Below are 26,489 nucleotides of genomic sequence, written 5' to 3'. Positions count from 1 at the left end.
TCCAGAATAATGAAAACGTGTTGTTTTTTTTACTTTGGACTTTTTTTCTACAATACACTTTACAATTTTTTTTATCACTATGAGTATATATATATGAATATATTAAATTTTGATTGCTAACATAATGCAATACTTCTGTATTTTATAGTAATATGCCAGTGGTACAGTACAAATTGTGCACAATCTGGGATGGTCCTTGCAGAGGGATAATTGTGCCTTAATATTTAGCTGTGGACAAAATCTGTGGCACTCTATATAATTTTATTATCCTTGAAGCAATACATTGATATTACTGTGCTTCCGATGCTTCACAGTCCTTATGCCTAACTATAATGGATCTATTTGGTTTCTTTTAGAATAGCTGCTATTTTAGCTAGATAAGATTTACAATGCGGCTAATACTTCTGGAACTGACAAGAGGAGAAAGTCAGAAGCAAGAGTCAGGTATTTGAGTTTTAAATCTAGATAACATATTCAGATCTCAGAGTCAGATCTCAGAGTCAGTTGTGTAAAGTGAGAAATTTGGCTTAAACTTTCAATAATCTGATGTTTGGCATCTAAATATGTCCTAACATGAACACTGGAGATGAATATTCAATAAGCTTCTCAGGACCTTGGTCTAGTAACCAGATTGGTGGTCCTTGGCCACCAACCAGGGGTTTCAAAACCTCCTTCTACCTATCTCAAGAGACTCTTCTGATTAGCAGGGCCAATACAATGTACACATGACATTGTGCTGGGCCTGCTAATCAAAAGAGGTGCTAGGGATATCGAGATGTGATTCTCAGGTCAGTGGCCATGGACAACGATGTGGATGCTGGACTAGAGTCCTACAAAACTTTTTGATCATATCTAATGGACAATATACCTGGCTGTTGTACACACTTTTGTAGTGGACATGAGGTCAGCAATAGTCTGCAGCTACCCAATCCCTTATGAAACAAGCTGTGATGCACCAAGTGCACAACTGTATCCTACCTCCTGCAGTGGTGTCTTTCCAGCGATGTTGGAGCCACTGTTCCTGGACGTGATACAAGTCATGTCATTCTCCAGGAACTCTGATGGTGACATTGCTTAAAGAAGTTGTCCACTACTATAACTTTTTTTTTTTTTTTCCATAAATCTTGCTATTATGGGCCACTGAAAACATCTACTGTGTTTATTTTAGCAATATTACCTTTTATCATGCTGTAGCAGCACATCTTCAGTGCTGGATTCAGCTCTCATAGGGTTAATCGACAACTTCCTTTCTCCTGAGTTACTGTGCTCTAATACTACAAGTTCCATGATGCATTGCACTGCTACTAAGCACGAACCTACCACACCCACTCCAAACCACACCCCAACCCCTCCCTCCTCTCCCCCCTCTATCTTCAGAAAGATTTGTGATGTCATTTCTGTCCAACCTCCTCTTTACATTTGTCCAACCCACACTCCATTACAGATAGATAGATAGATATGGGATAGACAGACAGATAGATAGATAGATAGATAGATAGATAGATAGATACAGATATATCTATATATCTATGTCTATTTCCATAGGTATGTCCATATCCATGTTTCTAAACCCCTTCACCCCTGGAGCTTTTTTGTTTTCGTTTATCGCTCCCCTTCTTTCCAGAGCCATAATTTTTCCATCAATATGGCCATGTGATCTTTTGCGTGACAAGTTCTACTTTTGAACGACACCATTGGTTTTACCATGTCGTGTAGCAGAAAATGTGAAAAAAATTCAAAGTGCAATGAAATGGCAAAAAAGTGCAATCCCACACTTGTTTTTAGCTTGGCTTTTTGGCTATGTTCACTAAATGCTAAGGCTGTGTGCACCCGTTGCGGATCTGATTGCAGATCCGCAGCGTTTTTTGCTGCACTGAATTGCATCAAATCCACAGTGTAGTGCACAACCAATGTAAGTCTATGGGAGCCGCAGACTTGTTGTGCACATGCTGCGGAAAAAGCCGCACCAAAACCACACCAAGAACTGCATCAAAACTGCACCAAAAACTGTATCAAAACCGCACCAAAACTGCACCAGGTTTTGATGCAGTTTTTGGTGCAGTTTTGATGCAGTTTTTGGTGCAGTTTTGATGCAGTTTTTGGTGCGGTTTATGCGCGGTTTTAATGCCGTTTTTGGAAATAAGTAAATAAACGGAAAATGTGCATGATTTGAATGGAAACATGCATGAAAAAACGGATTCCAAGGCCGGATTCATCATTTCACAGCTCAGTTTCATACGTTTTTTTGCCGGATCCGTCGCTGTGCGTTTTTTCGCCGGACAGAAAAAACGTTCCTCTGTATGTGTTTTCCATCCGGCGGAAACAGCTTTTTTGACGGATCCAGCAAAAAACGGATGAAACTCTATGAGAAAAAAACGGATCCGACGGAAAAAAATGGATCTGTTTTTTTCAAAACTCGCCAGATTGTGCCTCACGGCAAAAACCTGATGTGTGAAAGCACCCAAATATATGGATAGATACATCTATGTATCTATAGATATATCTATAGATAAATATATCTATAGATAGATATATCCATAGATATACAGTTAGGTCCATATATATTTGGACAGAGACAACATTTTTCTAATTTTGGTTATAGACATTACCACAATGAATTTTAAACAAAACAATTCAGATGCAGTTGAAGTTCAGACTTTCAGCTTTCATTTGAGGGTATCCACATTAAAATCGGATGAAGGGTTTAAGAGTTTCAGCTCCTTAACATGTGCGACCCTGTTTTTAAAGGGACCAAAAGTAATTGGACAATTGACTCCAAGGCTATTTCATGAACAGGTGTGGGCAATCCCTTCGTTATGTCATTCTCAATTAAGCAGATAAAAGGCCTGGAGTTGATTTGAGATGTGGTGCTTGCATTTGGAAGGTTTTGCTGTGAAGTAAACATGCGGTCAAAGGAGCTCTCCATGCAAGTGAAACAAGCCATCCTTAAGCTGCGAAAACAGAAAAAAACAAGCCGAGAAATTGCTACAATATTAGGAGTGGCAAAATCTACAGTTTGGTACATCCTGAGAAGGAAAGAAAGCACTGGTGAACTCATCAATGCAAAAAGACCTGGGTGCCCACGGAAGACAACAGTGGTGGAGGATAGAAGAATAATCTCCATGGTGAAGAGAAACCCCTTCACAACAGCCAACCAAGTGAACAACACTCTCCAGGAGGTCGGTGTATCAATATCCAAATCTACCATAAAGAGAAGACTGCATGAAAGTAAATACAGAGGGTCCACTGCACGGTGCAAGCCACTCATAAGCATCAAGAATAAAAAGGCTAGACTGGACTTTGCTATAAAACATCTAAAAAAGCCAGCACAGTTCTGGAAGAACATTCTTTGGACAGATGAAACCATGATCAACCTCTACCAGAATGATGGAAAGAGAAATGTATGGCGAAGGAGTGGTACAGCTCATGATCCAAAGCATACCACATCATCTGTAAAACACGGCGGAGGCAGTGTGATGGCTTGGGCATGCATGGCTGCCAGTGGCACTGGGTCACTAGTGTTTATTGATGATGTGACACAGGACAGAAGCAGCCGAATGAATTCTGAGGTATTCAGAGCCACACTGTGTGCTCAGATCCAGCCAAATGCAGCCAAACTGATTGGTCGTCGTTTCATACTACAGATGGACAATGACCAAAAACATAAAGCCAAAGCAACCCAGGAGTTTATTAAAGCAAAGAAGTGGAATATTCTTGAATGGCCAAGTCAGTCACCTGATCTCAACCAAATTGAGCATGCATTTCACTTGTTAAAGACTAAACTTCAGACAGAAAGGCCCACAAACAAACAGCAACTGAAAACCACCGCAGTGAAGGCCTGACAGAGCATCAAAAAGGAGGAAACACAGCATCTGGTGATGTCCATGAGTTCAAGACTTCAGGCAGTCATTGCCAGCCAAGGGTTTTCAACCAAGTACTAAAAATGAACATTTTATTTAAAATTATTGAATCTGTCCAATTACTTTTGGTCCTTTTAAAAACAGGGTGGCACATGTTAAGGAGCTGAAACTCTTAAACCCTTAATCCGATTTTAATGTGGATGCCCTCAAATGAAAGCTGAAAGTCTGAACTTCAACTGCATCTGAATTGTTTTGTTTAATATTCATTGTGGTATTGTCTATAACCAAAACTAGAAAAATGTTGTCTCTGTCCAAATATATATGGACCTAACTGTATAATAGAAAGGCCGATATTTCTATAAGGCTACTTTCACACTTGCGTTTTCCGCAATCCGTCTTTTTGGGAAAAAAACGGATCCTGCAAATGTGCTCGCAGGATGCGTTTTTTACCCATAGACGTGTATTAGTGAAGGATCGCGACTGATGGCCACACGTCGCGTCCATCGTGCAATGGATGCGTCGTGTTTTGGCGGACCGTTGGCACGTCCGTCGCGTCTGCCATTTTCTACCGCGCATGCGCGGCCAAAACTCCGCCCCCTCATCCCCAAACTTCAGAATGGGCAGCGGATGCGTTGAAAAACTGCATCCGCTGCCCACGACGTGCACAAATTTCACAACGTGCGTCGGTACGTCGGCCCAACGCATAGCGATGGACCCGTGCCGACGCAAGAGTGAAACAGGCCTTAACCCCTTCACCCCGAAGCCTGTTTTCACCTAACTGACACGGCCAATTTTTACAATTCTGACCACTGTCACTTTATGAGGTCATAACTCTGAAACGCTTCAACGGATCCTGCTGATTCTGACATTGTTTTCTCGTGACATATTGTACTTCATGATAGTGGCAAAATTTCTTTGATATTACTTGCGTTTATTTGTGAAAAAAACAGAAATTTGGTGAAAATTTTGAAAATTTTGAAATTTTCAAACTTTGAATTTTTATACCCTTGCATTAGAGACTCATATCGCACAAATTAGGTAATAAATAACATTTCCCACATGTCTACTTTACATCAGCAAAATTTTGGAACCAATTTTTTTTTGTTAGGGAGTTATAAGGGTTAAAAGTTAAACAGCGATTTCTCATTTTTGCAACAACCTTTACAAAACCATTTTTTTTAGGGACCACATCACATTTGAAGTCACTTTGAGGGGTTTATAGGATTTAAAATACCCAAAAGTGACACCATTCTGAAAACTACACCCCTTGAGGTACTCAAAACCACATTCAAGAATTTTATTAACCCTTCAGGTGCTTCACAGGAATTAACGGAATGTGGAAGGAAAAAATTAACAGTTAACTTTTTTTTCCACATAATTATCTTTTAGCAACAATTTTTTCATCTTCACAAGTATAAAAGGAGAAAATGGACCACTAAAGTTGTTGTGCAATTTCTCCTGAATACACCGATACCCCATATGTGGGGGAAAACCACTGTTTGGGCGCACGGCAGGGCTCGGAAGGGAAGGAGCGCCATTTGACTTTTTCAAACCAAAATTGGCTGGAATTGAGATCGGACACCATGTCGCGTTTGGAGAGCCCCTGATGTACCTAAACAGTGGAAAACCGCCACAAGTGACCCCATTTTGGAAACTAGACCCTTCAAGGAACTTATCTGGCTATGTTGTGAGCACTTTGAACCCCCAGGTGCTTCACAGAAGTTTAGAACATAGAGGCGTGAAAATAAAAAATCACATTTTTTCCCCAAAAATGATCTTTCAGCAACAATTTCTTTATCTTCACAAGTGTAAAAGGAGAAAATGGACCACTAAAGTTGTTGTGCAATTTATCCTGAATACACTGATACCCCATATGTGGGGGAAAACCACTGTTTGGGCGCACGGCAGGGCTTGGAAGGGAAGGAGCGCCATTTGACTTTTTCAAACCAAAATTGGCTGGAATTGAGATCGGACACCATGTCGCGTTTGGAGAGCCCCTGATGTACCTAAACAGTGGAAAACCGCCACAAGTGACCCCATTTTGGAAACTAGACCCTTCAAGGAACTTATCTGGCTATGTTGTGAGCACTTTGAACCCCCAGGTGCTTCACAGAAGTTCAGAACATAGAGGCGTGAAAATAAAAAATCACATTTTTTCCCCAAAAATGATTTTTTAGCAACAATTTCTTTATCTTCACAAGTGTAAAAGGAGAAAATGGACCACTAAAGTTGTTGTGCAATTTCTCCTGAATACACTGATACCCCATATGTGGGGGAAAACCACTGTTTGGGCGCACGGCAGGGCTCGGAAGGGAAGGAGCGCCATTTGACTTTTTCAAACCAAAATTGGCTGGAATTGAGATCGGACACCATGTCGTGTTTGGAGAGCCCCTGATGTACCTAAACAGTGGAAAACCGCCACAAGTGACCCCATTTTGGAAACTAGACCCTTCAAGGAACTTATCTGGCTATGTTGTGAGCACTTTGAACCCCCAGGTGCTTCACAGAAGTTTAGAACATAGAGGCGTGAAAATAAAAAAATCACATTTTTTCCCCAAAAATGATCTTTTAGCAACAATTTCTTTATCTTCACAAGTGTAAAAGGAGAAAATGGACCACTAAAGTTGTTGTGCAATTTATCCTGAATACACTGATACCCCATATGTGGGGGAAAACCACTGTTTGGGCACACGGCAGGGCTCGGAAGGGAAGGAGCGCCATTTGACTTTTTCAAACCAAAATTGGCTGGAATTGAGATCGGACACCATGTCGCGTTTGGAGAGCCCCTGATGTACCTAAACAGTGGAAAACCGCCACAAGTGACCCCATTTTGGAAACTAGACTCTTCAAGGAACTTATCTAGCTATGTTGTGAGCACTTTGAACCCCCAGGTGCTTCACAGAAGTTTAGAACATAGAGGCGTGAAAATAAAAAATCAAATTTTTTCCCCAAAAATGATTTTTTAGCAAGAATTTCTTTATCTTCACAAGTGTAAAAGGAGAAAATGGACCACTAAAGTTGTTGTGCAATTTATCCTGAATACACTGATACCCCATATGTGGGGGAAAACCACTGTTTGGGCGCACGGCAGGGCTCGGAAGGGAAGGAGCGCCATTTGACTTTTTCAAACCAAAATTGGCTGGAATTGAGATCGGACACCATGTCGCGTTTGGAGAGCCCCTGATGTACCTAAACAGTGGAAAACTGCCACAAGTGACCCCATTTTGGAAACTAGACCCTTCAAGGAACTTATCTAGCTATGTTGTGAGCACTTTGAACCCCAAGGTGCTTCACAGAAGTTTAGAACATAGAGGCGTGAAAATAAAAAATCACATTTTTTCCCCAAAAATGATTTTTTAGCAACAATTTCTTTATCTTCACAAGTGTAAAAGGAGAAAATGGACCACTAAAGTTGTTGTGCAATTTATCCTGAATACACTGATACCCCATATGTGGGGGAAAACCACTGTTTGGGTGCACGGCAGGCCATTTGACTTTTTCAAACCAAAATTGGCTGGAATTGAGATCGGACACCATGTCGCGTTTGGAGAGCCCCTGATGTACCTAAACAGTGGAAAACCGCCACAAGTGACCCCATTTTGGAAACTAGACCCTTCAAGGAACTTATCTAGCTATGTGATGAGCACCGTGAACCTCCAAGTGCCTCACCAAAAATTATAACGTTAAGTCGTAAAAAAAAATTAAACACATTTTTTCCACAAAAATGATCTTTTAACTACGATTTTTTTTATTTTCCCAAAGGTTATAGGACAAAATAGACAGAAAAAGATGTTGTGCAATTTTTCATGAGTACGCCGATACCCCATATGTGGGGAAAAACCACTGTTTGGGCACACGTCGGGGCTCGGAATGGAATAAGTGACGTTTTGGATTGCAGACTTTGATGGAATGGTCTGCGGGCGTCATGCTGTGTTTGCAGAGCCCCTAATGTGCCTCAACAGTGGAAATCTCCCACAAGTGACCCCATTTTGAAAACTGGACCTCCCAAGGAATTTATTTAGATATGTGGTGAGCACCGTAAACCTCCAAGTGCCTCACCAAAAATTATAACAATGAGCCTCACCAAAAATTATAACAATGAGTCGTGAAAAAAAAAAAACACAATTTTTCCACAAAAATGATCTTTTAGCTATGATTTTTTTATTTTCCCAAAGGTTATAGGACAAAATAGACAGAAAAAGATGTTGTGCAATTTTTCATGAGTACGCCGATACCCCATATGTGGGGAAAAACCACTGTTTGGGCACACGTCGGGGCTCGGAATGGAATAAGTGACGTTTTGGATTGCAGACTTTGATGGAATGGTCTGCGGGCGTCATGTTGTGTTTGCAGAGCCCCTAATGTGCCTCAACAGTGGAAATCTCCCACAAGTGACCCCATTTTGAAAACTGGACCTCCCAAGGAATTTATTTAGATATGTGGTGAGCACCGTAAACCTCCAAGTGCCTCACCAGTGACCCCGTTTTGGAAACTACACCCCTGAAGGAATATATCTAGAGGCATAGTTTTATAGTATTGATTTTAATTCTTTTGGTTTTACTGGTGTATGAATTTATAATGTGGTGTTATGTGTAAGATGTGCTCGGTACATCAGATAATAAAAGTGTGTTGTGTCAACAGGGTATAAACTAATTTTATTAATTTGTGGACGTGTGGTATGCTTTGAAGCAATCCTTAATGCAAAGGCCAGGTTTCTCAGGGCAGGTTTCACAGTGGTAGGTTGTGTCCTTTCGGATTCCCCTCTTGGAACATACTCTGCACCGTTTTTGTGATCGTCCTGTCCTCGCTGTTTGGGGAACCTGTCCTGGGAAATGTTGACCTGGGACAATACGGGCACTATCAGATTCAGAAGTACGGGGACCCTCACCTCCCTGTGTGCCAAACATTAGGGCCTTGATGACTACCTCCTGAAACTGAAGGAAGGTCCCCCCCCGTATTGCCTGTAGATCGGAACAGCACAAATGCATTGTACATTGCCATCTGTACAATGTGCACGGCCAATTTTTTGTACCATACGTAAGATTTTCGCATGGCACTGTATGGTTGGAGGACCTGATCTGAGAGATCCACACCCCCCATGTACCGATTGTAATCCAGGATACAATCTGGCTTTGTGACTTGTGTTGTGGTCCCACGAACAGTGACAAGGGTGCTGTTGTCACGGTGTATGGTGGTCAGGATAAGGACATCCCTTTTGTCCTTATACTTGACCACCAGCATGTTGTCGCTGCATTTGGCTCTGCTTTCCCCTTTTCTCAGCATTTGTCCAATTAGAGGCTTAGGGAGGCCTCGCTGATTTTTTCGCACGGTGCCACATGCAGCTGTACCTCTGGCAGAGAGGGCCTTAAAGAGTGGGATGCTGGTGTAAAAGTTATCAATGTAGAGGTGATAACCCTTATCCAGCAGTGGGTGCAGCAATTCCCACACAATTTTCCCACTCACCCCCAGGATCGGGGGGCATTCAGGAGGGTTAATCTGGGTGTCCTTACCCTCGTAGACCCTAAATCTGTGGGTGTACCCTGAGGTACTCTCGCACAGTTTGTACAGCTTTATTCCGTACCTGGACCTCTTACTAGGCAGGTACTGTCGGAATTTTAGCCTCCCTTTGAAATGAACCAGAGATTCATCAATAGCGATGTCCCTCTGGGGTGTGTACGCCTCAGCAAATTTTCTGCTGAAGTGTTCAATCACTGGCTGAATTTTATATAGACGATCAAAGTTTGGATCGTCTCGGGGAGGACACTGCGCATTATCACTGAAATGCAAAAATTTTTGGATCCCTTCAAATCGTGTCCTTTTCATGGCCATGCGGAATACCGGTGTACTGTAGAGAATTTCAGTACTCCAGTATTGCCGAAGCTCTGGCTTTTTGATTATGCCCATATGCAGCACAATTCCCCAAAATGTCATCATCTCTGCTGCATTTACGGGGGTCCATCTGGCGTGTGATGACGTGGGATTTTGGGTGAAAAATTGATGGGCATAAAGGTTCGTCTGGGCCACCATAAGATTTATTATTTCATCACTGAAAAAGAATTTGAAGAAGTCAATTTCAGTGAGGCCAGTCGTGTCAAACTGGATTCCTGAGCTGCTGCTGAAATCCGGAATGACGGGCTGAAAATTTTCAGGGGGTGCAATCCATACGGGATCGATTGCTGCAGGAGTTGCCTGGGTCCTTCGGCGCCTTGTTGGGGGTCCTTCCTCACCAGATGAGGAGGATGATGATGATGATGATGATGATGATGATGATGATGATGATGATGATGATGATGAGGAGGAGGAGGAGGAGGAATAGAGGAATGTGGGATCTTCCTCACTGGCTGTATCCGTGTCGGACGCAAGGATGGCGTAAGCCTCCTCTGGTGAATAGCGCCTTGTTGACGAATGGGCCATTTATTTTCCCAAACCCTGGGGATGTGTGTGTAAGTGGTGCTTTTACACGTGTAATGTGTGGGGCTTTTGTATAGGGTAGTCTTTATTATAACCAATCAGAGAGAAAAAACAAGTAGTGAGAAAAAATGTAGAAGAAACAAGAAAAAAAGATGAAAAGAAAAATCAGATGTAAAAAAATAAGTTTGTATAAAAAAAGTATAAATTTACCGTACGCAACTAAATCTTTTTTTTGCAAAAGAAAAAACGAACGCCACTAACAATGTGACGTACGCTCCCCTAATGAACGCGCTAAAAATTAGACGACGCAACTAATTATTCTTTTTACAAAAGAAGAGCGAACGCCACTAACAGTGTGACGTACGCTCCCCTAATGAACGCGCTAAAAATTAGACGACACAACTAATTATTCTTTTTACAAAAGAAGAGCGAACGCCACTAACAGTGTGACGTACGCTCCCCTAATGAACGCGCTAAAAATTAGACGACGCAACTAATTATTCTTTTTACAAAAGAAGAGCGAACGCCACTAACAGTGTGACGTACGCTTCCCTAATGAATGCGCTAAAAATTAGACGACGCAACTAATTATTCTTTTTACAAAAGAAGAGCGAACGCCACTAACAGTGTGACGTACGCTCCCCTAATGAACGCGCTAAAAATTAGACGACGCAACTAATTATTCTTTTTACAAAAAAAAGCGAACGCCACTAACAGTGTGACGTACGCTCCCCTAATGCACTAGAGATTATCCGGCGATAGCAGATTTTTTTTATGCAAAAAAGACGCTACCTCCCTACCTATAAAACTACTCTGTACGATTTTTTTTTCTACAAGATGATCGGTCGTCACTAACGCTGTGACGCCGGCTACACTAACACGCTACCACTAAACTACTCTGTACAATTTTTTTTTTCTCTCAAAAAAAAAAGACCGGTCGTCACTAACTCTGTGACACCAGCTAATCTACGTCTAAAACTACACTGTACTAACTACTATTATTATATTTTTGTAAAAAAAATCGGACGTCGCTTAGACTGCAATGTCCGCTACGCTAACTAGCTAAAAAAAAAAAAAAAAGTCCTGTAGCGCAGTCTCTGATCAGCAGCGATACTGATCAAAGAGCTGCGGACACAGGAAGAGCACAAAATGCTCTGCGCGGGACGCCACGCACAGGAAAAAAAGCGCAAAAAAGTGCGCTAAAAATTGAATTGGAGGGGGGAGGGGGGTACTGGAACAGGGATGGGGGGACGTCACCAAACAGTGATGCCGGCTACGCTACCTTGTTACGTCTAAAACTACACTGTACTATTTTTTTTCTAAAAAAAAAAAACGGACGTCGCTTAGACTGCAACGTCCGCTACGCTAACTAGCTAAAAAAAAGTCCTGTGGCGCAGACTCTGATCAGCAGTGATACTGATCAGAGCGCTGCGGACACAGGAAGAGCACGAATGCTCTGCGCGGGACGCCGCGCACAGGAAAAAAAGCGCAAAAAAGTGCGCAAAAAATTTCAATTGGAGGGTGGGGGAGGGGGAGGGAGGGGGTACTGGAACAGGGATGGGGGGATGGGAAAGGGGTGGGGGAGGTGCTGCTGCTGCTGCTGTGATCACAGGCCTCACACAGCAGCAGGTGGCAGCAGAGAGCACACAGCACAGGAGCACAGAGCTGGAGCAGGAGCACAAGCTGAGGCAGGAGATCGCCGGGACGATCGCACTGGCCACCAATGGAATCTTTGACTCAGGTCAGACAGAGGGGCTTAGACCACCGCTCTGCACGCCAAATCTGAGAGAAAGATGGCGTGCAGGGCAGTGATCGGTATTTTAAATTAACCCCTTTGGCGCTGATTGGCTAGAAGCTATTGTTCAGCCAATCAGCGCCATAGGGGTTAATCAGGTGAGGTGACATGGCGATCACCCCACCTACTGTGACGGCTGTGATTGGTGCGACGTCACACAGCATCAATCACAGCCTGTCACATGTTTTTTTTTTCTTAACTTTATTGTAATTTCGCTGTGATTGGCTGGTCAGAATTGACCAGCCAATCACAGCGATCGCTGATGCGGGGGGGGCGGTGCAACCCCCCGGAGCTACGTGCAGGGATGGCTGCTGTCAGGGACAGCAGCCATCGGGTCCCGATCACCGCGCGATGCGACGCGGTGACCGGAAAATGGCGGCGCCGTACTAGTACTGCGGCTGTCAGTAATGCAGTGCCGGCAGCGCAGTACTAGTACAGCGCATGTCGGGAAGGGGTTAATGAGCGTTTAATTTAATAAAAAACTGAAAAAAACGGCGTGGGCTCCCGCGCAATTTTCTGCGCAAGAGGGGGAAAGCCGACGGCCGGGGGCCAATATTTGTAGCCTGCTATGAATATCAACCCGCAGCTGTCTGCGTAGCCTTTAATGGCTATTAAAATAGGGGGACCCCCCCAAAAAAATGATGTGGGGTCCCCCTATATTTTATAGCCAGAAAGGCTACGCAGACAGCTGCGGGCTGATATTCATAGCCTAGAGAGGGGCCATGGATATTGGTCCCCCCCCCCTGCTACAAATACCAGTCCGCAGCCACCCCAGAAATGGCGCATCTGTAAGATGCGCCAATTCCGGCACTGAGGCTGGTTTCACACTTGCGTTTTTGGACGCTGCGTTTTAGCGCTTTAAAAAATGCATGCGTTTTTTTTCCTATACTTAACATTAAATACGCATGTGTTTTTTCGCATGCGTTTTGACGCGTTTTCGGCAACGCATGCGTTTTTGTACGCGCGCGTTCATTTGCAGAAATGCAACCTGTAGTAATTTTTAGCGGCGTTTTTTTGCCGCAAAAAAACGCATGCGTTTATTTGCGGCAAAAAATGCATTGCTGTCTATGTAAACGCATGCGTTTTTATAGAAAAAAAACAGAAAAAAACACTGAAACACCACCCACCACCATCAGGGTGATAAAGGGATCCAAACCCTAACCCTACCCCTAACCTCAGCCCTAACCGTTTAATGAACATTTTCTGACAGTCATAGTGCCACGATATTTCAGTGCCACGTATATAAGTGCCACGTATATAAGTGCCACGTATATAAGTGCCACGTATGTAAGTGCCACGTGCCACGTATTTAAGTGCCACGTATGTAAGTGCCACGTATTTAAGTACCACGTGACACGTATTTCAGTGCCACGGATTTAAGTGCCATGTATGTAAGTGCCACGTATTTCAATGCCACGTATTTAAGTGCCACGTATTGCAGTGCCACGGATTTAAGTGCCACGTATGTAAGTGCCACGTATTTCAGTGTCACGTATTAAAGTGCCACGTATTTCTGTCACGTTTACGGTTAGGGTTGATGTCACCGCTCTATAGGACCCTCAGTGACACACTGACAGGAGGCAATGGCTCCTGCAGTGTATCACTGAGGTTACTAAAGTTCACTGGTCTCACTTTATGGCAAAAAGCTGCATGGGAACTTTCTCATACAGCATGCCATAAAGTGAGACTAGGGACTATTTTCTCACAGGGGCGTAGGAATACATTGTGGGGAATACATTGTGGAAGGATACCTTCCTCCCCTCATTGTGTTCCTGGTGCCCCTGGTGAGTGGTTGCTTCAGCTGATGCTCCTGCTTTCCACGGGAGATCGTCGTGGGACACTCGTTTTAATTGGATTTCTGCGGATCAGGGAGTATAGTGTTTGTTTATTATTTTAATATTTTTTACAGATGACAATGGCTTCGGGGATCAAAGTGACAAGTGATGGTGAGTATGTACTCTATGTTTTATGTACTGTATGTCTATATGTATGTACTGTATGTAATGTATGTACTGTATGTCTGTATGTATGTATGTACTGTATGCGCATTTTGTCGCATGCCGCATGTCGTCGCATGTCGTCGCATGCAGCATGTCGTCGCATGGCGCATGTCGTCGCATGCAGCATGTCGTCGCATGTCGCATGTCCTGTATGTGTTCTATGTATGTATGTACTGTATATGTGTTTTTTTTTTCTTTTTTTTTTCTTTTTTACATTCAACACATTAGCCGGATGATGGGACTACTACTGTCCCATCATTGGCTAATGTGTCACTCACTGTCACTGTAGCAGGCAGAGCCCGATGAGACTTGTAGTCCCATCGGACATGCCTGCACACAGAGACAACGCCGCCGCCACCACCACCGCACAGCCACCTTCAGTACCGGCCGCAGCCGCAGCCACCGCCACTGCACCGGCCGCCGCGGCGGGGCCGGCCGTCGACGCACCAGCGGCCGCCGCCAGGGCACCGGCCGCCGACGCACCAGCCGCCGCGGGACCGGCCGCAGCCACGGGATCACCGCCGCCGCAGCACATCTCAGCAAGCAGATCTCAGCAAGCAGATCCCAGCACCAGACACCTGCAGTGCACAGCCCCGCCCGCCCCCAGCACAGCACAGCCCCGCCCACAGCCCAGTCACTCTTGAGTGACTGCTGACTGTGCGGCTGGGACACGCCTGTTACTGACGTCACGTCAATTTCCAGAGTCTGGAAATTGACGTGACGTCGGCGGAAATTAGCGGTGGCTGCAGCCTGGCGGTCACGTGACCCGGACTCAGCCACCAGCATAGCGCCGCTCACAGGGGATAAAGGCAACGCAAGGTATTTACACAATTCATCAGGGGCCCCGGGGGGATACATTGGGGGGATAATTGAAAGTAGTGGACAACCCCTTTGAGCATCCATGACCTGATTGCTGGTTAGCCAAAGGTACCTTGCTCGGACCATTTTTCATAGGTACTATTGGATGCATTCTGAATGCATTCTTACAAGAACTGCCATTTTTGGAAATGCTCTGATCCAGTCATCTAACCAAAACAATTTGGTCTTTGTCTAAGTTACTTTGTTTAAGTCTCCCAGAATGTCACTGTATAACTATACCCAAAATTTAATACAAGTATTTTCTTTAACATAATCTCACAAATCTTCTAATTTCTATAAATGTCTGATAGATTTGCTATATTACAGTAGAGTACATCTAACTGATCAGAGAAAAATGATATGTCAGAGCAATGGAGGAAACAACTAATTAAATATAGGTCATCAATCCTATCTACAGAAAAGAATTGGCTTAATTAAATTTGCATACTTAATAATGCCGATGCTGGCTATAACCTGTGGGGAAAATCTTCAACATGATTAAAATATATCACTTTTGTAAAGCTTGACTGCCTACTGCATTTTAAGATTACTCTTCAGATGGGAATAAAATAGACAAAATTTTGCATATTCCCATGGAAACTAAACACTCTATTAACCATATATGACAAGTGAACATCCTCATCCTTGGATTAGTACTGACTGGAAATTAGCAAATCTTTTAAAAATCAAATTAGCAAGCTTAGCCGAATTTTCCTCCAAAATTTGATTTGGTGCAAACCTAAACACTGCACAGCCTCTAATTGCCAAGAAAAAAAACATGTACAGTGGGTACAGAAAGTATTCAGACCCCTTTACATTTTTCACTCTTTGTTTCATTGTAGCCATTTGGTAAATTCAAAAAAGTTATTTTTTTTTCTCATTAATGTACACTCTGCACCCCATCTTGACGAAAAAAAAAAATAAATGTAGAAATTTGTGCAAATTTATTAAAAAATAAAAACTGAAATATCACATGGTCATAAGTATTCAGACCCTTTGCTCTGTATTGAGTAGAAGCACCCTTTTGAGCTAGTACAGCCATCAGTCTTCTTGGCAATTATGATGCAACAAGTTTTTCATACCTGCATTTAGGGATCCTTTGCCATTCTTCCTTGCAGATCCTGTCTAGTTCCATCGGGTTGGCTGGTGAATGTTGGTGGACAGCCATTTTTAGGCCTCTCCAGAGATGTTCAATTGGGTTTAGGTCAGGGCTCTAGCTGGGCCAGTCAAGAATGTTCACAGAGTTGTTCTGAAGCCACTCCTTTGTTATTTTAGCTGTGTTATTAGGGTCAATGTCTTGGCGGAAGGTGAACCTTCGGCAAAGTCTAAGGTCCAGAGCACTCTGGAAGAGGTTTTCATCCAGGATATCTCTGTACTTGGCTGCATTCATGTTTCCTTCAATGGCAACCATTCGTCCTGTCCTTGCAGCTGAAAATCACCCCCATAGCATGATGCTGCCACCACCATGTTTCACTGTTGGGATTGTATTGGGCAGGTGATGAGCAGTGCCTGGTTTTCACCACACATACCTCTTAGAATTATCACCAAAAAGGTCTATCTTCATCTCATCAGACCAGAGAATCTTATTTCTCATAGTCTGGGAGTCCTTCATGTGTTTTTTAGCAAACTCTATGCAGGCTTTCATATGTCTTGCACTGAGGAAAGGCCACTGGTGGAGAGCTACAGTGATAGTTGACTTTGTGGAACTTTCTCCCATCTCCCTACTGCATCTCTGTAACTCAGCCACAGTGATCTTGGGGTTCTTCTTTACCTCTCTCACCAAGGCTCTTCTACGGCCAGGTCTAGGAAGACTTCTGGTGGTCCCAAACTTCTTCCACTTAAGGATTATGGAGGCCACTGTGCTCTTAGGAACCTTGAGTACGGCTGAAATTCTTTTGTAACCTTGGCCAGATCTGTGCATTGCCACAATTCTCTCTCTGAAGTCCTTGGCCAGTTCATTTGACCTCATCATTCTCATTTGGTCTGACATGCACTGTGAGCTGTGAGGTCTTATATAGACAGGTGTGTGCCTTTCCAAATTAAGTCCTATCAGTTTAATTAAACACAGCTGGACTCCAATGAAGGAGTAGAACCATCTCAAGGAGGATCACAAGAAAATGGATAGGATGTGACTTAAATATGAGCGTCTGAGCAAAAGGGTCTGAATACTTATGACCATGTGATATTTCAGTTTTCTTTTTTAATAAATATGCAAACATTTCTACATTTCTGTTTTTTTTCAGTCAAGATGGGGTGCAGAGCGTACATTATCGAGAAAAAAATGAACCTTTTTGAATTTACCAAATGGCTGCAATGAAACAAAGAGTACAAAATTTAAAGGGGTCTGAATACTTTCCGTACCTACTATATAACACTCTGAGGTCTCCTATGACTGTATTGAGATGCTTTTGAGTATTCTTAGGGTGATTTCACATTGCGTTTGGCACCCGTTCGTTGGTCCCATCGGGGCTTATGTCTGAACCCCACTAAAACTGGATTTGAGCATATGCGCTGACAGGGCCATAGACTATTATGATGCCGACAGAGTAAATGTGTGGTCTGTTGTGCATAATTTTTGGGCATGTACGCCTACTGGAGACACACACATAGATGCAATCTACTACATCTGAGTGTCCACCTCTAGTAGGCCTGCACACCCAAAAACGATGCACAACAGAGCACACATTCGCTCTGTCATCACCATTATAGTCTATGGCCTTATCGTTGGCACATATGCCCGAATCCCGTTTTGGTTGGGGTTCGGACATAAGTCCTGACAGAACCAACATACAAGTGTCAGAACACAGTGTTAAAGCACCCTAACACATGCATAAAATTAGGACAGAGGGTTATTAAACTTCCCTCCTTGTTTGCAGAGCGTCATGCAAAAAAATGCTGCAATTTAGGTGCTACTACTGCAGTATATCACAGATCAATCAATTCACAGTCAAACTGACTATGCAGGTACAACACCTCCCTATCACTTGATACTTTCTATTATTATTCACAGATTCAGACTATCGCCCCCATAGTTGCCGTATTTTTTGGATTATAAGATACACTTTTCTCCCCCAAATTTCCAAATTTGGGGGGAAAATGGGGGTGCATCTTATAAATTGAATATACCTTATCGGCTGCGGTGGAGCAGGTTGCCAGGGTCGCTGCTGGAGGAGGCAAGAATGGAGAGTTGCTGCAGGTTGCTGCAGTTGCGGTGGACACTGGGAAAATGGCTGCCAGGGGCAGCGCATGCACAGATGGAGATCTTGGCACCAAGATCTCGGGAGATGAGATCTCAGCGCCAAGATCTCCATCTGCCCATTTTCCCGGAGTCTACCGCAAAGTAAACGATAGAAGTGCGGGGGCGCCGGGCTTTCACAGAATGTTGGCAGAGCCCCCGCACCACCGAACATCCAAACACTCCCTTCTCCCAGTCTGGGGTCCGCAGCATTGCCCCACTCCTGCCTCCACCAGCAGCGACCCTGGGACCCCACGTCACCGCAGCCACCACCCCTGGTAAGCAATAAGACGCATGGATTGTAAGAAGCACCACCATTTTATTAAAAAAAATGTTTTTTTTCCAATTTTTCTCCTTAAAATTTCGGGTGCATCTTATAAACCGCAAAATACGGTAATTTTTCTCATTCCTGTACTAGTATACCACAATCAGGGTTAGATCTTCCTCTGTCTGTAATGATGAGCTGTGTGCTCTGATCTCCTGTACCTAGGCTGTAAAATTTTGTAAAATCTTGAAATGGCTGCTTCTTTCCCTGCCTTCATCTTTTATAGTCCCTGTGATAATTCCCTCTGAAAGGCATTATGGTGAGATCATGAGCCCACTTACTGGCTGATGCAATTTTCAGCAATGTGTGAAATGTCATTAGACACCTTTTTTGGGGGGGAATTCTCGAGAATCAAATTGCACAATGTTTGACTTAGCCGGGGCCTCTGAATTTCAGGGAATCTGATATGAAGTTGATTAATTTAGGATCAATCTGCTCATCTACTACTGACTATATTGCATTTTTATATAAGTAAATTTTACAGTACATACGTGTTAATATCTCACATTGGACACATTTAAGATGATAGGGTTTAATGTTTTGGCATGCTTATGGTCTCATTCAGATGTCAATGATTTTTCATATACGGAAAAAATGATCTTTGTGTTACTAGTGTTTTTCATCCGCATTTCATCAGTGTCTGATCAGTGTGCCAGTTTTTACAATGATACAATGAGTGTTTCATCAGTGATTTTCTCGTATGGAAAAATAAATTACAAAGCTTCTCCTATCCATTACAATGTTTATCACAGACAGCACACAAATGGCACAATGATGACATCCATGTGACGTGCATGATTTTCAAAGAGCCATACACTAGTATTGGTAATTTTGATTCATGATTTTTTTGCAGACTCTATAGATTATAATGAATACGTGTTCTATCCGGGAAAACCAAAGATGGAGGGTGTACGTGAAAAACAGATCTGAATGAGGCCTTAAATGCCAAAATGAATAGCAACCACTAGAGTTACGAACACACTCATGAGAAATTTATGTGTATTCATCAACAAGAAACAGTACAGCTTGAACTTCTAGTTATTTACTGCTTCAAAAAAGAAAACTAAAGGTATATGGAGCGCCCCCACTGCCGCAGGGCCGAGGGGCACCCGGTACCGGGCTGCTACGTCTCGGTTCTGGGGTTGTCACGGTGGCTGGGCCCGGTCCGTGACCCTGCTGAGGGGCGTCCAGTGAAAGTTGAGAATGTGATAAGGTTGTGGTGCGGTGCAGGTCGCGGTAAATAACGAGGACACCAGGTTGCAGTCTCTTTACCTCTTTACTGAAGGCTTCAGGATCCTCAGTCCGGAATACGGTTAACCGGGCTGCGGGAGTCCGGCCGGTCCGATGGCACCTCCAGAGTTCCCTTTGCAGGTGGAAATCTGTGCCTACCTTCTAGCGCTTGTGTGTTGTGGTCCTCCCCTGCTGTGCTTACGGGATAGTCCCCACAACTGTTGTGTCTGTTTCTGAAGTTCCCTCACAACTCGATTTTGATGTTCTTCTTCGTCCCCCCAGATGATATGGCTAAGACGCACCCGTATGACGGGTAGGCTCGGAGCTCTTCCGGGACCCTAGTGTCGCCCCTCTCCAACTGTTGCCCCCTATGTCTTCTTAGGTGATTTGAGTGAGGCAGCCCGCCTAGAACTGACTGTCCTGCCGTAGGTTTGAAGTAAGGCCTGGAGCTCAATACTTCCTTGGCGTTTCCGGCCACTGGCTACGCGCCTCAGTAGGATGTTGCCTCGTCTGGTGTACTGGTGTTTCTCCTTGTTGCGTTGATCTCGTTTCTCACTCAGCACAATAAACCTCGCTTCTTGTCCTTTCTTGGGGTACCGCCGCGATGAAGTGCAGGCGCAGTCCCGTAACGTTCTTTCCTGTTCGCTAGGCCTCTGTCAGGATCCCACCCCTGACAGGGACCCCCCTGAATCTTCCCCTGCAACACCCTCTGCCACAGGATGTTGCCTGGTTCCGACCCAGTCAGCTTCTGACTAACTTCCTATCTAACCCCCAGTTTTACCAGATTGTGAGGAGTGGCCTAATACATAGCACCCTTAGCTCCCCCTAGAGGCCAGACTGTGAAGTGTATTGGTGTCTGTGATACCTGGTCAGGTGAACTCCTTCAGTGCCATCAGATGTACCATAGCCCCCCTTAGCGGGGGAGCATCAGTACTGCAACGACCAGGACTCTGGGGCGCTGTACTCCCCCCCCCGGTTAAACCCAGTACTCCTGGACTGGGAAGAAAACAACAATACATGTCAGCAAAAAGACATATAATTTTGAAATGCAATAACAAGTAAACTTGAACAGAGCTTCCCTTTATGGGAGGTGAGGACACTTGAATGTTACAAACATGGTTAAATATTTTAAATAACACACTCTAAATAACTTCTCTTACCCAACCGGGTATTCTACTTAGTGCAATTTCTGAACAATAATTTAACATTGCCTTTAAGGACGTACACACTGAATCCACTAAAGACCTTCTTATAAAACACTATAAGGCTAATCAACTTTTCTTCATTTTCCACCTTTACATCTGCAGGACCGCCTATCTATCTGCCCCAGGCCTACTGCCTCTCGTTCTGTTGCAGGACCGCCCCTTTCCGCCCGGGCCTACTGCCTTTCTGCTACTATACACAGTATAGAACTTATCAACCTTCTCTCAGTTCAAGATCACTGAGCCATCTCTGTATGGCTCCTAGGAGGACTCACCGACTAACCCCGTACGGGTTCACTTCCTGTCCTCATGTTCTAACACATTATTAAACATTTCTTACAATTAACTAGCTAACTACATATAACTTTTACATGTAAGCGTTATTCGACTTTAAGTGCTACCGTTGAACGTCCCCTTTAAGAAGGGACCAAGTCTCTCGGAGGTAGTGCAACTTCTCAAGCTGCAAGTTCGTGTACAGCAAGGACTCCAGTGCTGTTTCCAAGAACAGTTTCTTCGCAAAGAGTCCTTTCTTTTGTAAAACCAGTACACTGTGTTCCAAATTATTATGCAAATTGGATTTAAGTGTCATAAAGATTTAATTGTTTTGTTTTTCAAATAAACTCGTGGATGGTATTGTGTCTCAGGGCTCAATGGATCACTGAAATCAATCTTAAACACATGTGATAATTGGTTTTCCAGGTGATTCTATTTAAAGGAAAACTACTTAAAAATGATGTTCCACATTATTAAGCAGGTCACAGTTTTCAAGTAACATGGGAAAGAAAAAGGATCTCTCTGCTGCTGAAAAGCATCAAATAGTGCAATGCCTTGGTGAAGGGATGAAAACATTAGAAATTTTCCAAAAACATAAGCGTGATCATCGTACTGTTAAGAGATTTGTGGCTGTATCTGAGCACAAATGTGTTTGTGCTGATAAAGGCATAATGAGGAAGATTTCTGCCAGGCAAGTTCATCGGATTAAGAGAGCAGATGCTAAAAAGCCATTACAAAGCAGCAAATAGATATTTGAAGCTGCTGGTGCCTCTGGAGTCCCTCGAACCTCAAGGTGTAGGCTCCTTCAAAGGCTTGCTGTGGTGCATAAACCTACTATTCGGCCACCCTTAAACAGTGTTCACAAGCAGAAATGGTTGTATTGGGCCCACACATACATGAAGACTAATTTTCAAACAGTCTTGTTAACTGATGAGTGTTGAGCAACCCTGGATGGTCCAGATGGATGGAGTAGTGGATGGTTGGTGGATGGCCACCATGTCCCAACAAGGCTGCAACGTCAGCGAGGAGGTGGAGGAGTCATGTTTTGGGCCAGAATCATGGGAAACAGCTGGTAAGGCCCTTTAAGGTTCCTGAAGGTGTGAAAATGACATCTGCAAAGTATATAGAGTTTCTGACTGACAACTTTCTTCTATGGTCTAAAAAGCAGAAACATGCCTTCAGGAGCAAAATCATCTTCATGCTGACAATGCCCCATCTCATGCTGCAAAGAATACCTCTGAGTCATTGGCTGATATGGGCAGATAAACTCATGGTGTGGCCACCATTTTCCCCTGACCTCAACCCTATAGAGAACCTTTAGAGGATCAGCAAGCAAAAGATCTATGAGGGTGGGAGGCAGTTCACATCCAAACAGCTCTGGGAGGCTATTCCAACTTCATGCAAAGAAATACAGGCAGAAACTCTCCAAAAACTCACAAGTTCAATGGATGCAAGAATTGTGAAGGTGACATCAAAGAAGGGTCCTATGTTAACATGTAACTTGGCCTGTTGGGATGTTTTGGCGTTAAATAGCTTTTTTGTTCAGTGAATGTGACCTCCTAATGCTGCAAATTCCACAAATGAGCATTTTCAGTTCTTTAAAACATATCAAATGTTTAGAAATTCTACTGTGCATAATAATTTGGAACAGTGCATTTTGAGTTTTTATTCATTTTGGAGATTATACTGTTATCATTGGGAGGTTTCTTCAATAAAATTTGATGTATAATCTAACGGGTGATGACTTTTATTAGACTGACTGTCATTTGCACCGACCATTTAGGAAAATCTGATAAAAATGTAATTTGCATAATAATTTGGAACATAGTGTAGAGGGCACCTTTAATAAGGTGCGAACTATTTACAAAACAGTTTGTGAATCATTCACCGTCCATGATTCGGTAGTCTTTGTAACATTGTGGAACAAAAGCAGAAATGAAAATAAAAGCAAAAATAAAAAGCAATAGGGATCCCGGGTAAACGAAGGGATCCCTTTAAGAATAACCCTAGTCTGGTATTAGCAGCAAAACAGCAGGAAACAGACAGTTAACTATTTACAATCTTCGGTTCTCTGAGGTTTAGTTGGACGGCTTCCAGGGCTGCACCTGGCACTTAACCCTTCTTGGCCTGGGAAAAGGGAGGTCCAGGGTTACACCCAGTGCTGGACAAACGCTGTTAATCCATCTTTCATGTACGGTTAAATCATGCGCAGCGATGGAGGTCCGCGCAGCTTGAGTATGGGCATTTGCTGCAGCAGAGGTAGCGGCTGCTGCAAGATCAGTCACTGGAACGGGGTCAGCAGCTGTGGCACTAGCAGTCACTGGAGTGGTGTCGGTCGTCAGGGCAGGGTCGTCCTTCATACCTGCTTCAGACGTGGTCCCTCCGGTGCCGGTCTGCTCCGTCTCCGCTGGGGTCTGGAACGCTGGTTGCGGGGCCTTGTGCTGCGACGTTGTCATCTCTGCTTGCAGCATCCCGCTTTCCGGCAGGGCCTCGCTTTCCAGCTTCGGAGCGCTGGACCTTCTTTCCTGCCCCGGACCAAACGAGGCTGCCGACAGGCGTCTGGCGAGGCTCCCGATGAAGATCTTCTTCCACCCGGCCTCAGTGCTCAACGGCGTCCGCAGGAGTTGGTCGCTGAGCTCGTCGACTCCGGCCTGCGGGAAGTCAGAGCCAACAGGTGATGCCTGACCGCGGTATCTCTCTGGGTAGCTGGGGGAGTCCTCTGCTCCGACCCCACGCTCTGATCCTGGGCGGCTGGCCATGGCGTCTCCCACGTGGCTCACTTCTTCTTCCTTGTCCTTTTCCCGCTCTCTCCTTCGTGGGCGGTTTCGTTTTCTTTGTCTCTGCCCACCATTGAGGATCAGGAGGCGGATCTCGGCTGCTGACGGACACGTCCTCAAGGGGCCAAAATATTTAGACTGGGCAGCCATTGTCTTTCGCGCTCTTCAGCTTGTTCACGCCCACTTCCACGCCCTTCTTCTTCTCCTGCGCTCCTCTTAGCGCTGTAATGGCGACGGTTCTGGCGGGAACTTTTGGCGGCAAGTGGCAATCCACAGTCTTTGCAGTTCAAGCACAATTCAGACACAGTTCCAAGGCACACATGACCTGATTCTTCAGGCTTAAGTAGATCCTGTTCGTGACGCCAAGTTGGAGCGCCCCCACTGCCGCAGGGCCGAGGGGCACCCAGTACCGGGCCGCTACGTCTCGGTTCTGGGGTTGTCACGGTGGCTGGGCCCGGTCCGTGACCCTGCTGAGGGGCGTCCAGTGAAAGTTGAGAATGTGATAAGGTTGTGGTGCGGTGCAGGTCGCGGTAAATAACGAGGACACCAGGTTGCAGTCTCTTTACCTCTTTACTGAAGGCTTCAGGATCCTCAGTCCGGAATACGGTTAACCGGGCTGCGGGAGTCCGGCCGGTCCGATGGCACCTCCAGAGTTCCCTTTGCAGGTGGAAATCTGTGCCTACCTTCTAGCGCTTGTGTGTTGTGGTCCTCCCCTGCTGTGCTTACGGGATAGTCCCCACAACTGTTGTGTCTGTTTCTGAAGTTCCCTCACAACTCGATTTTGATGTTCTTCTTCGTCCCCCCAGATGATATGGCTAGGACGCACCCGTATGACGGGTAGGCTCGGAGCTCTTCCGGGACCCTAGTTGTTATGACCCCAATGGCGAGGGTCTCAGAGGAACAAGTAAGTCTGCGAAGTACAAAAATCCAGCTCATAGGGCAGTGGTAACTGGGTTGACCATATAACTACTCCTAACGCCAACACTAGAAGTAGCCGGGGAACATGCCTACGTTGGTCGCTAGATGTCTCGCGCCAGCCGGAGGACTAACTACCCCTAGAAGAGGAAAACAAAGACCTCTCTTGCCTCCAGAGAATAGACCCCAAAAGTCGGATACAAGCCCCCCACAAATAATAACGGTGAGGTAAGAGGAAATGACAAACACAGAGATGAACTAGGTTTAGCAAAGAGAGGCCCACTTACTAATAGCAGAATGTAGTAAGATAACTTATATGGTCAACAAAAACCCTAACAAAATTCCACACTGGAGATACAAGAACCCCCGAACCGTCTAACGGCCCGGGGGGAGAACTCCAGCCTCCCTAGAGCTTCCAGCAAGGTAAGGATACAGATTATGTACAAGCTGGACAAAAATGCAAACAAAAACAAATAGCAAAAAGCAAGAAAGCAGACTTAGCTTAATTTAGCAGGAACCAGGATCAGTAGACAAGAGTACAACAGATTAGCTCTGATTACAACGTTGCCAGGCATAGAACTGAAGGTCCAGGGAGCTTATATAGCAACACCCCTGACCTAACGACCCAGGTGAGCATACAAGGGATGAATGACATACCCAGAGTCAAATCACTAGTAACCACTAGAGGGAGCCAAAAGGTAAATTCACAACAGTACCCCCCCCTTAGTGAGGGGTCACCGAACCCTCACCAAGACCACCAGGGCGATCAGGATGAGCGGCGTGAAAGGCACGAACTAAATTGGCCGCATGCACATCAGAGGCGACCACCCAGGAATTATCCTCCTGACCATAGCCCTTCCACTTGACCAGGTACTGAAGCCTCCGCCTGGAGAGACGAGAATCTAAGATCTTCTCCACCACGTACTCCAACTCGCCCTCAACCAACACCGGAGCAGGAGGCTCAGCAGAAGGAACCACAGGCACAACGTACCGCCGCAACAAGGACCTATGAAATACGTTGTGAATGGCAAACGACACCGGAAGATCCAGGCGAAAGGATACAGGATTAATGATTTCCAATATCTTGTAAGGACCAATGAAGCGAGGCTTAAATTTGGGAGAGGAGACCTTCATAGGAACAAATCGAGAAGACAGCCATACCAAATCCCCAACGCGAAGTCGGGGACCCACACCGCGGCGGCGGTTGGCAAAACGCTGAGCCTTCTCCTGTGACAACTTCAAGTTGTCCACCACATGACTCCAGATCCGCTGCAACCTATCCACCACGGAATCCACCCCAGGACAGTCAGAAGGCTCCACATGTCCCGAGGAAAAACGAGGATGGAAACCAGAGTTGCAGAAAAATGGCGAAACCAAGGTGGCGGAACTAGCCCGATTATTAAGGGCAAATTCAGCCAACGGCAAGAAGGTCACCCAATCATCCTGATCAGAAGAGACAAAACACCTCAAATAAGCCTCCAGAGTCTGATTAGTTCGCTCCGTTTGTCCGTTAGTCTGGGGATGGAAAGCGGACGAAAACGACAAATCAATGCCCATCCTACCACAAAAGGATCGCCAGAACCTGGAAACAAACTGGGATCCTCTGTC

At 44.7% G+C, this 26,489-nt stretch overlaps 1 protein-coding gene across 2 annotated transcripts in view; it reads right to left on the bottom strand.

The window, feature by feature from the left end:
• The window catches only part of CAMKK1 (calcium/calmodulin dependent protein kinase kinase 1), a 558,925-nt gene that overhangs the window by 20,307 nt on the left and 512,129 nt on the right, over positions 1 to 26,489 (bottom strand). The window lies entirely within an intron of this gene.

Source organism: Ranitomeya variabilis, chromosome 3, assembly GCF_051348905.1.
Source record: "Ranitomeya variabilis isolate aRanVar5 chromosome 3, aRanVar5.hap1, whole genome shotgun sequence".
Lineage (NCBI taxonomy): Eukaryota > Metazoa > Chordata > Amphibia > Anura > Dendrobatidae > Ranitomeya > Ranitomeya variabilis.
The sequence above is the reverse complement of the archived record's forward strand: the minus strand, read 5'-3'. Positions and strand labels throughout refer to the sequence as shown.